A 13,297-nucleotide genomic window follows, 5' to 3' on the forward strand; every position below is an offset into this window, starting at 1 on the left:
TATTTAAGCCAATTTAAGTATTGCAAACATGCTCCAACACACACTTAAACATGAAAATATAAGACCAAACCAATACCAACAAAATTGACATGCCAAAACATATCCATAACATACAATTTCAAGAACAAACATACTTTAAAACAAAATTTAGCCTATTAGGTAATTTGTACACAACTAAAACAAATGCATATAATTAGAATCTCAACATAAAATCAAATATCATACATCAAGCTTGCCAATAAGTGCTAAAAACATGAACCAAAACACCAAAAAAAATGCAAGATAAGAAACCAACATCCAAATTAAACTCCTATAATTAGGTACATGCTGTAACATCTCAATTTTGGGACTAGTCGGAATAGTGGTTTTGAGACCACAAATATAAAGTAGAAATAATTATTTTATGATTATTATGAGGTCTATGATATAATTGCATACTTGTGTGAAAATTTCATGAAGAAAATTTATTGATAAATTGCCCAATTTGACATTTAGGACTAAATTGCAAAAGTTGCAAAATGTGAGTTCTAGAAGCTTTAAGCATAAAATTTCCATGGATTATTAATTAGAGGTCCTTAAATAGTAATTTTCTCAATTTCTATTTTTATTGACAAAAATGGGCATGAATAGGAAAAATTTGAAAGAAAGGCCTTAAGGGCATTTTTATCATTTTGTTAATAAAAATATAAAAAAGGGAAAATAAGTCAAAAATTGGTGTCCATCTTCTTCATGTGTGCTGAAATTTCTAAGGGTTCTAAGCTAGGGTTTCTTTAACTTTCAAGCTCAATAGTAAGTGCATCCTAGCCCCGCTTTTAATGCTCTTTACATTTTTGAAACCCTCGTAACCTGATTTACCTATTTCTAGCCATATTTTGAAGTAGGGTTCATGTTTGAAATTTGACCCATGTATGACATGCATATGTTTTGATGTTTAATGGAAGAATATGAATGTTTGATGTGTGATAAACATCTTTTACTAAGTGATTTCTAGTGAAAATGGCTAAAAAGGACTTATTTGTAAAGTTTGTAAAATGAGTAGTAAGATGTATGATTTAATGAGAAATGTAGGCTGCTATGCGCATGTTATAAGTTTGGCTAGGCTTGGGTAACAGAGAAAATGAACAAATTTTAATTTACGAGCCTAGGGGCTAATTTGTAATTAGGTGATGGTTTAGGGGAAAAATTGTAATTTTGACAAAGTATGGTTTATGGACTGGTTTGAACAATGTGATAATTAAATAAGTGAAATTTGCTATTATAGATAAAAAAAACAGAGTCCGGACTTAAACCGAGGAAAGAAAAATGTTGTGGACTAAATTAAATAGCTAGTCATATTTTGGTACCGAGGTAAGTTCGTGCGTAAATAATGCAACATTACATTATTATATTTTTAATTCTTTGATATTGCATGAATTGTGTAATTGTCTTTAAGGATTTAATTAATAATGATTTGATGACCATTTAAAGAAGTTTGATATCTCGAAACCCCGGTTGAACCTTAGGAATAGTGATCGCGTGATTTCGTGATAGGTTTTAAATATTTATAATTACTCGTTCTTGAAACTAACTATTATCGTGACTTAGGCAAGTGTACCTACTGAACGGTAGTATAGTTTTAGCAAGACCAGATTGTCGAACCCAAAGGAACTAAAAGTACTAGTAATAACTTTCTTTTTATTATCCAGCCTAATAATAAAGAGGTTTTTGTTTTAATTAACTAATTATCTAAACTAAGAACACACAGAGAAAAGAATTGGGGAATTGCTTTTGGGAAAAATTGATTGACTTAAGACAATACCTAAGGAAAAATCCACCTAGACTTTACTTGTTATTCTAGCTCTGAATCGGACGATTTATTCATTCAAATTGTTCCGTAGAGATCCCTAATTTATGTTATTATCCCTATTCAAGACTAATAACGTCTAATCCCTAGATTAAATAACTGAGACTTTTCTCTAGTTAACACTCTAGGGTTGCATTAACTCGATCTATGGATACCCTTATTAGGTTTCACCTTAATCTGGAAAAAACTTGTCACCCTATTTCTATGAGCACAATCAACTCCGCTTAATTATGATAAATGTACTCTTAGCTAGGGTCTATTCCTCCTCTGAATAAGAGCTTCTCTTGAATTAGTATCCTGGAATATTAAAACAAGAATTAAGAACACATAATTAAGAATAAGTTAAATATTTATTATACGATTCAGAAAATAATAACAAGATTCGTCTTAGGTTTCATTCCCCTTAGGTATTTAGGGGTTTTAGTTCATAACTAAATAAGAAAACATCTCAGAAGAATATAGAATACAAAACATAAAGAAAACCCAAAACTCCTGAAGGGAAATTGAGGAGAGATCTTCAGTCTTGACGATGTATTCAGATTCTGAGATGGATAAATCGACTTCCTCGGAGTAATTCCTTACTCCCCCTTCTCCGTCCCCCTTTTCTTCCTCCTCTAGGGTTTATTTATAGGCTTTGGAATGCCTTTTAGCCCTCAAAATTAGCCCTTTCCGAATTGGAGTCAACTTGGGCTAAGCAGGGACACGCCCGTGTACGATTACTTCAAGCCGTGTTCGAGCCTGCCAAATTGACACGGCCGTGTGGTCTGCTCGTGCAAATCGTGCTTCAATTCTGCAAAATTGACATGGCCATGTGGGCTGCCCGTGTGAGGAAATCCAGGCCGTGCTGAGTTCGTATTTTGGCCTATTTTCTCTATTTTTTGCCCGTTTCTTGTTCCTTTCACTCTCCTATGCTCTCCTAAGTATAAAACATGAAATTAAAGAATTAGGAGCATCGAATTCACCAATTCTAATGAGAAATCATCCATAAAATGCATTAAACATGGGGTAAAAATATGTATAATTTACGGTTTATCAAATACCCCCACACTTAAGCATTTGCTTGTCCTCAAGCAAAATCCTCAACTCATAATCAAAATAAATTCTTCCCAACTTACGATTCCTATCGATAATATCTCAAAATAATCTATAGGTAATCATACATTGAGGATTCAACTAAAAGAACATCAAAGTCTCAAACATTCCAAGTTGAGTATTAATCATGCAAACATAGGTGTCTCTCTACATCTAAGTAATTACCTTTGATTCAGAATATCATAGAGTTTCACATCCTCACTAAAGATTCACTCAAATCACTCGAGGTGTTTAAAGACAATAAATGAAGCACTCACTAGTCAATACTGAAAGAAATGGTTAGAATCGAGATTGAATTGAAAGATTACCTAACTAGAAAAAGAGTTAATCTTCACTTGCGTACAACAGAGCTTCTTTTCAGAATATGAAATTATAGATATGTATACATATTTTTTTTAAGAACATGTTAAATACAAAGTAGAATAAAACATAGCTAAGCAACTATTTCATTTCAAATCTCAACAAAAATGGGGCTTAAATTAATTTAAGGGATCTCAACAATAATGGGTTAAAGGTTAATATTAAGGGTAATACAAGAAGTGACTTGTTAGGCTCAAGGGGTTCACTAGGGGTTAATTGTAGAGGTAGGCTTTTCATGGCATGAGTGGGTTAATCCTAAGTGCCTTAATCATTTTGATATATCAAATCAAATGGTGTGGTCTCGACATGCATAATCAAGCAAGTTCTAGAATAACAGTTCAATACTGATGCACTCAAAGTAATAATAAAAGTAAGCATGAAAGAATTAATAGATGCTCAAAAGGCTCAAAAATCTCACAAAAATTATGGCTTTTTTATGTTAGACTCGTGAATTCCAATTCAAAGTAATACCTAGACTTGGGGAAACAACCTATAATTTTAAATTCTTAAAAAGCAACTTATCATGCTTGATTCTCTAGTGTCTTAAAGTTTAAACAATCAATGCATAAATCCTTATGTTCTAATTCAAGATATATCAATCAAAATCATAACTCAATTAAATTTTATCCTAATTATGAAATGAGAGCTTTTCAAGAGAACAAGGTGATTGTTCAGGGATTTTTCTGATAATAAAATAAATACCCCCCACACTTAAGATGTACATTGCCCTCAATGTACAAAGATAGGTATTATAGAATATAAGAATAAGATAGGGAGAGAAATGAAACTTCTTGTATGATGAATTCCTTGAACTGGAGTTTTTGGAGAGTAATTGGTTCGAGAGTGGAGGAGGATACTCCAGCAGTCGTAGAGGTTCATTAGTCCATAAGTCCTACGCCACAAGAATATTATATCTAGTGGTGGCTATGGTCATGGTCGAGCAGGACATGGTAGTCGTGGAGAACCTTTCCCGCTGGAGTTTTAGTTCCTATGTGATGATGAGCTTAAGAGCTCTATATAACTATGATAAAATCAGGAACTTTTAAGGGGATATGAGGAGGAATAATTACTCAAAAAGAAATAACCAAAATTAATAATTAAAAATAAAATTTCTAAAGTCTAATAAAAATAATAAAAATAGTTTCAATAATAATTAAAAACATAAAATAATAAATAAATATTTCTAAACATCTTCATCGCTGGATGGTTCGCGAGGTGGGACTAGCAATGAGATGTGAAGGTACTGACAAATTTGCTGTAGAATAGCATCAATGTTGTCAAATAGTTGAAAACACTGATGCTCAAATCGGGTGAGGCGCTCAGAGATGTCAGCATATGAAGCCGCCGCATGAACTGGACGAGAGGGTGGTGGTGGCTGAGTCGGTGGGTCCTCGTGCTGTGGGGGGACATCATCAGGAATGTCCTCGTAGGCCTCCTCCTCGGTAGATTGGGTGAGACGATACTGGGAAGGGTAGGTTCCTTGGTGCCTCTCAATCATCCTCATGCTAAGCATGCTCGAGATGCCTTGTGGAGACATCTGGCCGATGAGGGTGAGGATGATTCTTGGGTCGCGGTGTTGAGGAGCCCGAAGTGTCGCGCCAGCCTAGTCATGTAGGGGCCAATGGAGATGACCCCCTTCTGATGCCACTCCTTCTGGTGCTGAATCGCAAGGGCAATGAAATAGGCAAGGTCAATGACGTGCCTTTGCGGCATGCACCATAAGAAGTAGACATCATGGGTGTTGATGACGCCATTGTTCTCTCGCCTCCTTGTAATCGTGTAAGCTAAAATAACGTCTAAATAGCTCAGAGATGGTGTGAGAACTGATGCCTTGGAGCGGCCAGGATTGTAGGAGGGCGTGCTAGGGTCAACGTGTGCCAGCACTTCGAGGGAGAGACATGTATGTGGTGAATGAGAGCCTGTAGTTCATTCTCTGAAACTCATCCGTATATAGGCCTAGCACAGCAACGAACTCTGGACACTTAGCTGGCGGATTAATCCGCCTAGGCAAAATTGAACCGTGCCGGGATTATCGTACCTTGTCATTAAGATCTGAAGATGGAACATTGAGCAGAGTTCCATCGTAAGCTCGAGGTATGTTGGCTCGATAATCCTGAAGAACATCTCCCAAGGGTCGGTGGTTAGGAGAGCCTGAATCGCGTCAGCCATCTGGACTTGTTCTACGGCAGCCCAGTCGATGCAGCGGCCTGCAACTAAGGGTCAGGGCTGAAGTATCTGGAAAAGCTCTTCTTGGAGCCCTCAGGGAAACTGTAGGAGAGGGTGACGAATTTCCGCAGTTGGACCCACAGAAGATGACGCTCCATTCCTTTTCTTTGAAGCGGGGACAACGGATTTCTTTCCTCGTGAAGACAACATTGTATACCTATAATTTTTAAAGAAGAATAATAGTAAATACATAAATTTGGAAAGCCATGAATTTAAACTACTAATTTCAGCCAAAATATGAACCAAACTCAACCAATAGAATTCTCTTTGATAGCATAATTTCGTGACATTGTAAGGGCATGAGGATGGGCATAATAATGCCATGTGGATGACAAAGGAATGAAACTTTCCTAACAACCTACATTAATATAAAATGCATGATAAAGAATCTAACAATGCAGGAAATAATGAACAAAATGAACATAGTATGATAAAAATAACAATTATTTTAAGAATAAGCATTAAAAATAAGTAGAATAGAGGTGAAAAGAGTGAACAAACGCTAAGGAAGAGAGATTGGGCTTTAAAAACGAAATTGGAAGCGACTCACGGGCATGGCAAGAAGACCGTGTAGAGTTGCAGCGGCTAGGGTTAGGGTTTTTGAATGGAGAAGAAAGTGAATAGTGCAGGGTATTTATAGATTTTGGGGCGAACGGTCATGGCACACGCCCATGTCCCTCAATTTCAACCCCTGTGATTTGCAAATTTCAAATTTGGGCACGTCTGACATTTAGTACACGCCCGTGTGTGTAAGCCCCACGCATGACCGTGTCTAGCTTCGTTCGCTTCTTCCACGCCCGTGTGTGTAAGCCCCACGCCCGTGTTCATTTAACAGGTTCGACCATAGGTGTTAGACACGGGCGTGTCACACGCCCATGCTATTTTAACAGGTTCATCCATGGTTCTTCCCCACGGGCGTATCTCACGCTTGTGGTGTTTTGGCAGGCTCGACCACGGCGATGTCGCACGACCGGCATTTTATCGTAGCCCATGTTGGGGAAATCTTTTGCCCTGTTTTCACACGGCCTTAAGCATGCCCATGTGCTTGGCCGTGTCTCTGTGGAAACACCTGTATTCAAGATTTCTATTAGTAGGTTAGGAGTTAAATACAAAAATTTAAAGAAATTAATAATGTTAGTGCTCGGGTTGCCTCCTGAGAAATGGCCATGGTGGTTTGAAGAGTTTATACTCCTCATTCCTATTATCAATCTTATCAAAATAAGGTTTTAACCGGGTGTTGTTTACTTTAAAAGTGCCGAACTTGGGATGACTCAACTCCACCGTACCGAATGGAAAAATACTGAGTATCGCAAGAGGGATTTCCTCATTCGGTGTGGTAGTGACAATATGGAGATCTGCGACATCTAATAAGACCTTATCACCAACCTTAAGTAAATTTGGGGAGCTATCAAACTCATTCTGGCGTAATTTTGGTTTATCGTGTGTTCTTGGTTTATGTGTTTGCCATTCGTCTACCTCCTCTATCCGTAGCCTTCATTCTTCATGAATGTGTCATCTATCCTTACTGGAACATGACTCGTGAACTTCTTTGAACTTAATTTCTGCAAAGTAGGTTGTGTCATATTGTCAGTTTTAGTAGACTGGTGTGGACCATTACCTTCAATGTTCGATGTGATGCCAGAATTACGAGCTTGAAGGGTGATCATTTCGTCTCCCACACGAAGTGTAAGCTCACCTGTGCCAACATTAATAATTTTTTTAACAGTTGCTAAAAAAGGCCTCCCTAAAATCAAAAGGGTGTTATTATCCTCCTCTATGTCTAGAACAATGAAATCAACGGGAAATATGAACTTATCTACTTTCACTAGTACATCTTCAATAATACCCCTAGGAAATCTTATAGTTTTATTTGCCAATTGAATGGTCATCCTAGTTTGTTTAGGTTTCCCAAGACCTAGTTGCTTAAACATTTTGTAAAGCTCTTTTAAAAATTTCATTGCATTCGGCATCTGTGACAGAGCTTTAATAAATGGTAAGTTAATATGTAATTTTTTCAAAAGTTTAAGGAATTTACCGAATTGTTCATCTGAGCGGTCTTTCCTTGTCGCGTTAGGGTATGGGACACGAGGTTTATATTCCTCATTCACCGTTTTGTTATGACTTACCTCACTTTTACCTCTGCTCACCACAGTTTCTTGCATCAATTCTGGCTCAGGCGCAATGAATCCTTCCTTATCTTGAGTACTAATTGCGTTGAGGTGTTCCCTTGGGCTAGGTTTAGTATTACTTGGTAAGCTACCTTGTGGTCTTTCGGAGATTAGTTTGGATAGCTAGCCTATTTGAGTTTCGAGTCCTTAGATTGATGCTTGTTGATTTTTAAGTGCTGTCTCAATATTTTGGAAATAATTTTTTGACACCGAGATGAATTTAGAGAGCATCTCCTCAAGGTTTGGTTTCTTCTTTTGTTGATAAGGTGGCTATTGAAAACCCTGAGGATTTTGTGGCTTTTGATCCCCTTGACCACCCCAGGAGAAATTTGGGTGGTTCCTCAAACCAGCATTATAAGTATTACTATATGGGTTATTTTGAGACCTAAAGTTATTGTTACCCATATAGTTGACTTGTTCTTCTTCGGTTGCAGGATTGAAGGATTGATATTATGTATGTGCACCTCCTCCACTTGAGTCACACCTCATTACTGGATGTACCTGCGTAGAACCAAGTAAACCATCAATCTTTTTATTGAGAAGTTCTAACTGATTTGACAGCATAGTAACTGAGTCAATGTTATAAACGCCTGCTATTTTTGTTGGCTTAGTCCTCATGACTTACCACTGATAGTTATTCAGTGACATTTCTTCAATGAATTCATAAGCCTCTTCAGGTGTTTTGTTGTTGATGGTTCCTCCAGCAGTTGTGTCAATCATCTTTCTTGTCGAGGGATTCACACCATTGTAAAATGTTTGAACTTGCAGCCATAGAGGTAACCCATGCTGAGGGCACCTTCGCAATAGATCCTTGTATCTCTCCCATGCATCGTAAAGTGTTTCTAAGTCCATCTGCACAAAAGAAGAGATATCATTACGTAACTTAGCCGTTTTAGTCGGCGAAAAATATTTTAGTAAAAATTTTTCGGTCATTTGTTCCCAAGTAGTGCTAGACCCTCGTGGTAACGAGTTCAACCACTGTTTAGCTTTTTTTCTCAGTTAAAAAGGAAATACCCGAAGGTGAATGGCTTCATCAAAAACACCATTAATTTTGAAAGTGTCGCAAAACTCCAAAAAATTCTCCAAGTGAGTGTTGGGATCCTCATCCTGCAAACCATCAAACTGAACAAACTGCTGTATCATCTGAATTATGTTAGGTTTCAGTTCGAAATTATTCGCAGCAATAGCAGGTCTAACTATACTTGACTCAGTTCCTGTTAAAGAAGGTTTAGCATAGTCATACATAGTACGTGGAGCAGGATTTTGATTAGCTGCAATTGCAGGAGGTAGCTGATTGCCTTGGTTTTCAGCCATCTCTTCAGCTATGGGTTGAGTATCGTTCTTGCTCATTCTCCGTGTATCTTAAGCTTCACCTTATTTCTCTTTGGTTTCTATGAATTGTGCGATTTATTTTTTTGTCAAAAAGTAATGGTCCCGACGGGTATCTTCTGGTCATAAACTATAAAAACCTGCCAAGAGAAAGAAAAAGTAAATTAATTAGTAATAATAATAAAAAAATTAAATTAAATTGAAAGAAAAATAAATGGCTAAAGTAATAAAAATTTAGCATTCCTAATATTTCAGTTCCCCGGCAACGGCGCCAAAAACTTGATCACATGATTTCGTGATAGGTTTTAAATATTTATAATTAATCATTCTTAAAACTAACTATTATTGCGATGTAGGAAGTGTACCTATTGAACAGTAGCATAGTTTTAGCAAGACCTGATTGTCGAACCCAAAGGAACTAAAAGTACTAGTAATAACTGTCTTTTTATTATCTAGCCTAAGAATAAGGAGGTTTTTGTTTTAATTATCTAATTATCTAAACTAAGAACGCACAGAGCAAAGAATTGGGCAATTGCTTTTGGGAAAAATTGATTGACTTAAGACAATACCTAAGGAAAAATCCACCTAGACTTTACTTGTTATTCTGGCTCCGAATCGGACGATTTATTCATTCAACTTATTCCGTAGTGATCCCTAAGTTATGTTATTATCCCTATTCAAGACTAATAACATCTAATCCCTAGATTAAATAACCGAGACTTTTCTCTAATTAACACTCTAGGGTTGCATTAACTCGATCTATGGATCCCCTTATTAGGTTTCACCCTAATCCGGTAAAATCTTGTCACCCTATTTCTAGGCGCGCAATCAACTCCGCTTAATTATGATAAATGTACTCTTAGCTAGGGTCTATTCCTCTTCTGAATAAGAGCTTATCTTGAATTAGTATCCTGGGATAGCAAAACAAGAATTAAGAACACATAATTAAGAACAAGTTAAATATTTATCATACGATTCAAAAAATAATAACAAGATTCGTCTTAGGTTTCATTCTCCTTAGGTATTTAGGGGTTTTAGTTCATAACTAGATAAGAAAATATCTCAGAAGAATATAGAATACAAAACATAAAGAAAACCCAAAACTCTTGAAGGAAACTGAGGAGAGATCTTCAACCTTGATAATGAATCTGGCTTCTAAGATGGATCAATCGGCTTCCTTGGAGTAGTTCCTTACTCCCCCTTCTCCGTCCCTATTTTCTTCCTCCTCTAGGGTGTATTTATAGGCTTTGGAATGCCTTTTAGCCCTCAAAATTAGCCCTTTCTGAATTGGACTCAACTTGGGCTCGGCAAGGACACGCCCGTGTGACACGCCCGTATGTGATTACTTCAGGCCGTGTTTAGCTCTGCCAAATTGACACAGCCATGTGGTCTGCCTGTGCGAATCATGCGTCGATTTTGCCAAATTAACACGGTCATGTGGGCTGCCCGTGTGAGGAAATCCAGGCCGTGTTGAGTTCGTATTTTGGCCCATTTTCTCTATTTTTTACCCATTTCTCATTCCTTTCACTCTCCTATGCTCTCCTAAGTATAAAACATGAAATTAAAGAATTAGGAGCATCGAATTCACCAATTCTAATGAGAAATCATCCATAAAATGCATTAAACATGGGGTAAAAATATGTATAATTTACGGTTTATCAAATAGTTAGGATACAAATGTCATTACATTAGGGCGATATGTGATCCCATGTAAGACCATATCTGGGACATGGCATTGGCATCAATATGTGATCCCATATAAGACCATGCCTGAGACTTGGCATTGGCATCGATATTTGATCCCATGTAAGACATATCTAGGATATGGCATTGGCATCTTACTATGCGCATGAGAGTTCCCGAGTATCTTTTAGTATTCCAAGTGGTTCAACGGGTAATCCAACGATTATGTTAAAGAGATGACAATGTATGATCATGTTGAAAGGGTACAGGTATGTAAACAAATCTCATAAATATTGAGATTATGAATCGAAGAGACCTCGGTAAGAAGTGAATGAATGAATTATGATCATGAGTTTTATTGTACATTATGTAAATGACATGACTTAAAATGTACCTATGATACTTGATGACATTGTGATAATATTAATAATACATGGTTAATGTTGTTAATTATTTACATGAAAACTTACTAAGCTTTATGCTTACTCCCCTTTCTTTTTTATTTTTCTTATAGTATCGCCAAGCTAGCTCAGGGATCAAAGGACGCCGGAGCTCGATTCACACTATCAAAATAATCTTTTGGGTATAGTGAATTTAAGTATTTAAGTATGGCATGTATAAGGACTTGGTCCTTTTGTTATATGCCATATTGGTTTAGCCAAATGTGTTGGCTTATAATGATTTGATGATTCATTTTGTATATAGCCATGAGATATGGCTCATGTTAATTATGGGGATGTAATTCTATTCGTATATGTATGCATGTGCTATGGTCACTTATGATGTGGTTAAATTCATTTAGCATGGATGAATTGTGAATATGATTATGGATGTTTGATGATGGAATTGTGAGTAAATGGCATAATAACAACTAAGGCATGAATGTATAAAGTGGAAATAAATTGATGTTACATATTGCATGTAATTTGGTAAGCTTGGTCTAAATAAAATATGAAGTCTTAAGCTAGTGTAAATTGATATGAAGTTGATATGCATAAGCCATGTTTATGAATGTATAAGTGTTCATTTATGCCATGTAGGATGCCATTGAGATGTGTAAGTGTGCATGTGTTATTGAGGGTGACAAAAGGCTTGGAAAATAGCCTCAAAGTTGTTCACACGGATAGACGTGTGTCTAGACCGTGTGTGACACACGGTCTGCCCCATGGGAGTGTGATTCGTCCGTGTTTCCCCTGCACCCCAATTAGGTAAAATAGAATGCCCAGTAGTAAACACATGGGTACAGACACGGCCATGTGAAGGACATGGCCTTAGGACATGGGAGTGTGCCCTGGCCGTGTGAAGTTTGGACCTGATTTTTGGAATTTAACTCGCCACACGGCCTAAGCACATGGGCGTGTGACTTAGTCATGTGACCCTAATTGTGTTGATGATGTCATAAACAGGGAGTTACACGGCTGAGGACACGAGCGTGTCCCAAGCCACACGGGCGTGTGTGACCACACGGCCTACCCCACACGGGCGTGTAACGCTCCAAAACTAAAAAAATTTTCTAAGTATCGCAAAAGTCCCGAAAGTTCTCGGTTTAGTCCTGAACCACACCCAATGGATGTTTTAGTTCTCGTGGGTTCATATAAGGGACAATATGCTTGTGTACAAATGGCTTTAATTTGGGTGAAATTTTATGGCCCGATTTTGTATGAATGTTTATGTTTGAGTCTGGTGACATCTCAAACCCTGTCCAGGTATCGGATACGGGTAAGGGGTGTTACACATGCCCATAATTATAAAGAATCCAAATTGTCATTGTAAAAGCAAGTTATAAGTTGAGAACCCTAAAACGTTGTTGCTTGACTTCTCCAAACACTCTTGTTCCTCCTGAACCTACACATGGAACACAAATCTAATTGCTATGCTTTTCTAGTAAGCTTAATGGTGCATATATGATTTCTAATAAACTTTATGAATAAGTTAAATTGAAAGCATGCTATACTCGTATCGTTTACAATACATCAACAAAAAATAACATAACATCAATATTAAGTACAACATCTTATGTAGCAAATTAACATGATAAGGTTACAATACTTCCACATGCTACTTCAAACACTTTGCTTATTTAATCTCAACATGTAACAATCATGTACGCAATCATTGGATAACAATTCCTCTTTCTAAATAAAATGAATACTTTCTCACTAAGATTAGCCTCAATTAACCGAACATGGATTCATAAACAGAGACATAAATATCCAACCAAGACACAGAGAAGTGGTGCACGAGCACAATATCAAGATATATTATATGGAATCTTTTGTGCATGTATAACATAACTAAACCAATCATTCCCTAAGAATTACGGAAAGTGCCACAAAATGAATCTCCCAAGTGCATTAAGCATACCTGTAATACATGGGTATTTAGAGAGCGCTCTCTCTCTATATATATATATATTCTATGACATGTCAACTATACTTGAGAATTATCTAATATCATCTAATAAGACCTTTAAATAACTAAAACATGAAATTCCAACTTATTTATCTTCCAAAACAGAACAATAAAACAACAATGTTATATTTCAATTGACATCTCAAGAAAATGACTAAATTAACAGTATTCACATAGTCCACCA

At 36.9% G+C, this 13,297-nt stretch overlaps 1 non-coding gene across 1 annotated transcript; it reads left to right on the forward strand.

The window, feature by feature from the left end:
• The first annotated feature begins 8,467 nt into the window (after positions 1–8,467).
• LOC121208636 (small nucleolar RNA R71) lies at positions 8,468–8,574 on the forward strand. The gene has a single exon (XR_005903768.1). It is a non-coding gene; the product is annotated as a small nucleolar RNA R71 (small nucleolar RNA).
• Positions 8,575–13,297: the final 4,723 nt, after the last annotated feature.

The sequence above is a fragment of the Gossypium hirsutum genome, chromosome A10 (genome assembly GCF_007990345.1).
Source record: "Gossypium hirsutum isolate 1008001.06 chromosome A10, Gossypium_hirsutum_v2.1, whole genome shotgun sequence".
Classification (NCBI taxonomy): domain Eukaryota; kingdom Viridiplantae; phylum Streptophyta; class Magnoliopsida; order Malvales; family Malvaceae; genus Gossypium; species Gossypium hirsutum.